The following is a 6,868-nucleotide window of genomic DNA, read 5'->3' on the forward strand; positions in this document are numbered from 1 at the left end:
TCTAAATATCATATTATTTACATTGCTAAATGGACAAATTAATAGCACACTGGGTTACAATGATTTGAAGTGCAAAATAGTTTAAAGTAATGCCATTCCTGGACATCAACACAAGCAAACTAGGCGACTGCAGAACAAACCTTCCAGAGCCTTCAGAAATGTACAATGTATTCTACAATCGATTTCAACTAAACTACAAGACAGTTTATTATCTTTTAAACCAGCTCCAACTTTGATATTTAATACAGTACTATAGAGACACAAGGGTGTAGACATGTATACATTCTTACTCTAGATGTATGAACACTTTACAATATTACAATACCTGTGAATCATGTAGGAAATCTACAGAAATGCTCCTAAGGAGTTTTATGGAGCCTTGAATCAAGAATCATTATAGAGAAAAAGAAACATTGATGGATACTTTACTGCCATTTAAATCAAGCCTGTTATGTTTTTATTATTGCTGTCCTTCTCCCGGATAAATAGAGAGATAAAGCAGCGAGCGGCGGGTGGACTGTGCCAGCCCAACATTTTAGGGAGTCCTTTTGGAATAGTAAAGATGCCTGTATGATGTATGCGGGGCTCTGAGGTTGCTGAGAGGACACAAAGAGGAACGCTTACAGAGAGAAAATTAAAAGGAGTGGGAGAGAGACGAAGAGAGAGACAGAGGGAGGGAGAAAGATAGCTAAGGGGAAGAGGGTGAGATAAACAGTGGAAGAGGCTTAGACCGAGACGAAGCGAGAGACAGTTAGCTAGCTGTGATTTCATAGTGCCGGCTCAAGTTGAGGCCTGTAGAAGACCTGTCCAAAGGCCAACCTGCGTTTCAGCTTTATCCACAGCAGCTCTCTCTCTCCCTCTGGGAACCCTTCATGAAGCCCCTGTTGTCCTCGGCTAGACGGCACAGGTATGGGATCACTACGTTCACAGGCCCATAGCGAGCACACTTATACACAGAGAAACCTGCCTGGCCTGGAGGGAGGAGACGGGTAGGATAATGGAGAACAGACACAAAGGTCACAGGGACATTTTGTAGAGTAACACAAAGCTATATGATACAGTAGTAACAGGGATTTCACTAGCTAGAACAAAAAGAAGAAGACAACAATAAACATGTCGTCCCCCTAAATGATGCAGTGCCCCCTTTGGGCCAATTGAGATATTGCATGTAACTTACAAATTTCAGTTAATTACTATAGCTCCCGCATTGGGCAAATCAGAGTAATTTTGTAGATGCCAGATCTCTATGGCAAGACTCATCATTCACCCAGGTTTCGTCAAAATCGTCACAGTGCTGTCTCAGATATTGTGTGTGACTAACGCATGACAGAACGAACGTACGGATGGAGACAGATCCAGTCCCCTCTCCGATTTCATCGTGGGGGACAATTAAAGAAATATTGAGGAGTTCAGAAGTGGAAAGTTATGGACAAAATGTGCTGTTTCTGTGATGCGTTGGAACAAAAGCCTGCATACCATGTGGAGTTGAACACCCCTGATGTGTTTGATGGACAAACTTGTGTCTGTGAGAAGAATTCCAAAAATGCAATTCAAAATAATTAAAAAAAATACCCTGTTTGTCATTTTGTGATGTGTTATTGTTCAGAAAGAAAACACTGCATAGAAATATGTTTAATCCTTTATTGAGCAATGAATTATGCAAGTCTTGGCAATATGGAATCAGGCCCAACTGCGTGTCAATGTACACAATCAAGAAAAGTAAAAATAGGTTAAAAGCACTTATAGTTTGAGAAAATCAATATTTTTATAGAAATGTAATGTCCATGTGCTGGTATGTGTGAGCAGTCAGTGTAGAGCAGTCAGTGTAGGGAGCCATCCTCCTCAGAGCAGTCAGGGTAGGGAGCCATCCTCCTCAGAGCAGTCAGGGTAGGGAGCCATCCTCCTCAGAGCAGTCAGGGTAGGGAGCCATCCTCCTCAGAGCAGTCAGGGTAGGGAGCCATCCTCTTCAGAGCAGTCAGGGTAGGGAGCCATCCCCCTCAGAGCAGTCAGGGTAGGGAGCCATCCTCCTCAGAGCAGTCAAGGTATAGAGCCATCCTCCTCAGAGCAGTCAGGGTAGGGAGCCATCCTCCTCAGAGCAGTCAAGGTATGGAGCCATCCTCCTCAGAGCAGTCAGGGTATGGAGCCATCCTCCTTAGAGCAGTCAAGGTATGGAGCCATCCTCCTCAGAGCAGTCAGGGTAGGGAGCCATCCTCCTCATTGTGTCTGTGATCTATGCCAGGCCTTGGCAGTAGATTAGATTATGGAGATTTGCCTCCTGATGGTGTTCTTCACTGTGTCCTCGTTGTGTGAAGCCAACTTGACATTGGCGTTTCTGTCAGTCCAATATCATCCAGAATGGAGTCTAGACACCTTGTAGTACACAGACATGACAGACAATTAAACCATAGTACTGTCCCTGACACGTTGTTACACAGCTGTGACAAAGCAGTGTCTGAAATGTCACCCTACGTCCTATAAGTGCAGTACTTTTGGCCAGAACAGAGCTATAAGTGCAGTACTTCTGGTCAGATCAAAGCTGTAAGTGCAGTACTTTTGGTCAGATCAGAGCTATAAGTGCAATACTTTTGGTCAGAACAGAGCTATAAGTGCAGTACTTTTGGTCAGATCAGAGCTATAAGTGCAATACTTTTGGTCAGATCAGAGCAGTAAGTGCAGTACTTTTGGTCAGATCAGAGCTATAAGTGCAGTACTTTTGGTCAGATCAGAGCTATAAGTGCAGTACATTTGGTCAGATCAGAGCTATAAGTGCAGTACTTTTGGTCAGATCAGAGCTATAAGTGCAGTACTTTTGGTCAGATCAGAGCTATAAGTGCAGTACTTTTGGTCAGATCAGAGCAGTAAGTGCAGTACTTTTGGTCAGATCAGAGCTATAAGTGCTGTACTGGTGGTCAGATCAGAGATACAGTTTAGTTATTCAACACTATTAAAACTTTTTTTAAACTATAACTATGTGTTAAGTATGTTTTCATGTATTCAGTGTCTGTTAGTATGAATAGATTCATCCTTTACCTGTGGTACATCATTTTAGTGGTCCCACGGTCAGGGTCAATAAGGTCCTCGTATCCAATGTCTTCCCCCTGCTACATGTAGGCTCCATGCACAAGCCCTCCCTTCTCGACAACTCAACATCCATGGTCACGTTATTATAGGCCTCCTACAATGGAAGAGAGAGGAGAGGATGACAACTCAACATCTATGGTCACGTTATTATAGGCCTCCTACAATGGAAGAGAGAGGAGAGGATGACAACTCAACATCTATGGTCACGTTATTATAGGCCTCCTACAATGGAAGAGAGAGGAGAGGATGACAACTCAACATCCATGGTCATGTTATTATAGGCCTCCTACAATGGAAGAGAGAGGAGAGGATGACAACTCAACATCCATGGTCATGTTATTATAGGCCTCCTACAATGGAAGAGAGAGGAGAGGATGACAACTCAACATCCATGGTCACGTTATTATAGGCCTCCTATGGCAATGTGTGACTACAGGGTCTCTAACCTTGAGGTAACACTGGAAGGAGGGCAACGCGTGACTACAGGGTCTCTAACCTTGAGGTAACACTGGAAGGAGGGCAAAGCGTGACTACAGGGTCACTAACCTTGAGGTAACACTGGAAGAAAGGCAACACGTGACTACAGGGTCTCTAACCTTGAGGTAACACTGGAAGGAGGGCAACGCGTGACTACAGGGTCTCTAACCTTGAGGTAACACTGGAAGGAGGGCAACGCGTGACTACAGGGTCACTAACCTTGAAGTAACACTGGAAGGAAGGCAACGCGTGACTACAGGGTCACTAACCTTGATGTAACACTGGAAGGAAGGCAACGCGTGACTACAGGGTCTCTAACCTTGAGGTAACACTGGAAGGAGGGCAACGCGTGACTACAGGGTCACTAACCTTGAGGTAACACTGGAAGGAGGGCAACGCGTGACTACAGGGTCACTAACCTTGAGGTAACACTGGAAGGAGGGCAACACGTGACTACACGGTCTCTAACCTTGAGGTAACACTGGAAGGAAGGCAACGCGTGACTACAGGGTCACTAACCTTGAGGTAACACTGGAAGGAAGGCAACGCGTGACTACAGGGTCACTAACCTTGAGGTAACACTGGAAGGAAGGCAACGCGTGCCTACAGGGTCACTAACCTTGAGGTAACACTGGAAGGAAGGCAACGCGTGACTACAGGGTCACTAACCTTGAGGTAACACTGGAAGGAAGGCAACGCGTGCCTACAGGGTCACTAACCTTGAGGTAACACTGGAAGGAAGGCAACGCGTGACTACAGGGTCTCTAACCTTGATGTAACACTGGAAGGAAGGCAACGCGTGACTACGGGTCTCTAACCTTGAGGTAACACTGGAAGGAAGGCAACACGTGACTACAGGGTCTCTAACCTTGAGGTAACACTGGAAGGAAGGCAACGCGTGACTACAGGGTCACTAACCTTGAGGTAACACTGGAAGGAGGGCAACGCGTGACTACAGGGTCTCTAACCTTGAGGTAACACTGGAAGGTGATGAAGATGGGAGGTTTCAGGCGAACACTGTGCTCCTCTGCATGCTGCAACACAGAGGAACCAGGTTCTAGCCAACAACGATTAGTTCTACTTCAATACAGACACATAAGCTACATGCTTTTTTCAAGAATCAAAGGAAACATAACTTTTAGAAAGCAGTAGTGTGATTACATTACATCACATAGCATAGCATAGCTATGGCTGTGTCCATAGCAGGCATTTTGGATATGCGCAAATAGAAAGTTTTTTAGTATATTACATGTAGTATGCTTTAAATGCCAGCATGTCATACTCATTTAGACTTTTCACATAGTAAAATTCGCTGCACACTATTGAGGAAGGGAATCATTTGTTTGACAACAGAAGGTAATGCACTCTACCAAAATTAACAATGGCATGAATCAATGGAATTCTGCATTAAATGCCACGTTCTCAGTAGGATGAGCCTAGTATGTTGATAATAGTTGCCATACTGCATTAGTGTTTACTAAACAGTGCGTTCTTAATAATAAAGTATGTAGTATGATTAGTACACAGTATGTAGTTTTAGTAAGTAGCAGGCAAGACTGATTTCGGCCAATGACTTTATATAGCCCTTTAATGTGTTTACCTTGGCCAGGTCAACCTCTGCAGCATTCTGTTAATCTGTTTCTCCCCCCTCCTCAGTGAACTCACTGAGCAGAGGTTCCAGCTGACCTGTCTAAGCAAACAGAATATGTTTACCTGTCTGTGGCACAGTGAATCACGCTGTCTCAGCAAACACAGGAGACAGGGCCTTCTCAACCATTAAATCTTGCTAAGTCTGGCACTGGAGATAGTGTGTCACACAGCCAGAGAGGACAAGAAAGACTTTATCTGAGACCCACCGAGACACTTTCCAATTGATGCAACTCCTTTCAAGCACCCATTATTTTCTAAATCCTGGGATCAACTCAAAAATGTCAATCTTACCAATTTAATAGTGCAAACAATTGAACAAGTCAATTGAAACGTACCGCAGGGTTTGGCAGTGTTTTCAGAATGACTTGAGTGTGATACAAATTCATATTGTGTCTGTCTAGGCTTATCTCCTACATTATTTCCATTGGCTTGCATTGCTTACCTCTATCAGTCTATGCAAATCCCTGACTGTCACTCAGAAACTTATTGCAGTGTCTGCCTGCCAGTGTGTGTGTAAACTCTCCTCCCCCTCTGAAGTATAGTCTACTGATGTAACAAGCCTGATTCAGAAATTAGGAAGAGAATGGATTCACTTTTTCAAAGCTAGTAAATTATACTATAGATATGATGTTTCACATTGGATTTATTAACTACAAAATATAAATAAAACTAAACTAAACTATAAAATAAAGGTAAAAAAAAAGAAAAAAAGTTGAGTAACTGGAGCATCAAGTGAACATGATTGGAGCATCCAAGTGAACATGATTATATTATGCTACAGTGTATGTTGTATATACCTGTAGAAGATCCATCTCTAGCCTTCTCTCTGATGCCTCCATGCCCTCCTTCCCCTGCTGTGCCACCAGGAAGCTGAAGAAACACCTCTATTTCATCAGAACCTCAGAGAACCGGAGCTATGGAGAGAGAAGTAGAGAGTAATAACAAGCACTAGAGCACTTTACGAGAGAGTCAAACCCCTCAGCTTAGTGGGTGCAACATGTGGTGGTGAATAAGGTGAGTTTCCCCCTTAATAAGTAAAGCACTTTGATCATCTTGAAAAAGCTTTATATAAATCCAATCAACTATTATAAATTGATATTCTGATCCCTTCCTAACCCAACCTACCAGGAACTGAGGTCGGTCCAGTGGAGTCATCTTGATAGCAGAGAAGCCATCCATTGAGCTCCCACCAAGACAGGACAAATGTGCTTAGTGTGTAAGCCACAGTAATATCAATCCAAAATGTTGTACACATATAAACATTTCACTCAGTGTTCATTCCATGACATAGATTGACCAGGTGAATTAATGTGAAAGCTATGATTCCTTATTGAAGTCTCCTATTAAATCCGTTTCAGAGTAGATGAATGGGAGGAGAAAGGTTAAAGAAGGATTTTTAAGCCTCGACATAATTGAGGCGTGGATTGTGTATGTGTGCTGTTCAGAAGGTGAATGGACAAGAAAAAAATATTTAAGTGCCTTTGAACAGGTTGTGGTAGTAGGTGCCAGGCGCACCGGTTTGAGTGTGTCAAGAATTGCAACGCTGCTGGGTTTTTCACGCTCAACAGTTTCCCGTGTCTATTAAGAATGGTCCACCACCCAAAGGACATCTAGCCAACTTGATACAACTGTGGGAAGTATTGGAGGCAACATGGGCCAG

At 43.5% G+C, this 6,868-nt stretch overlaps 1 pseudogene; it reads right to left on the reverse strand.

The window, feature by feature from the left end:
* Nucleotides 1-2,253: 2,253 nt before the first annotated feature.
* On the reverse strand, nucleotides 2,254-6,387 carry LOC115140709 (proline dehydrogenase 1, mitochondrial-like; annotated as a pseudogene).
* Nucleotides 6,388-6,868: the final 481 nt, after the last annotated feature.

This window comes from Oncorhynchus nerka, linkage group LG13 (genome assembly GCF_034236695.1).
Source record: "Oncorhynchus nerka isolate Pitt River linkage group LG13, Oner_Uvic_2.0, whole genome shotgun sequence".
Classification (NCBI taxonomy): Eukaryota; Metazoa; Chordata; class Actinopteri; order Salmoniformes; family Salmonidae; genus Oncorhynchus; species Oncorhynchus nerka.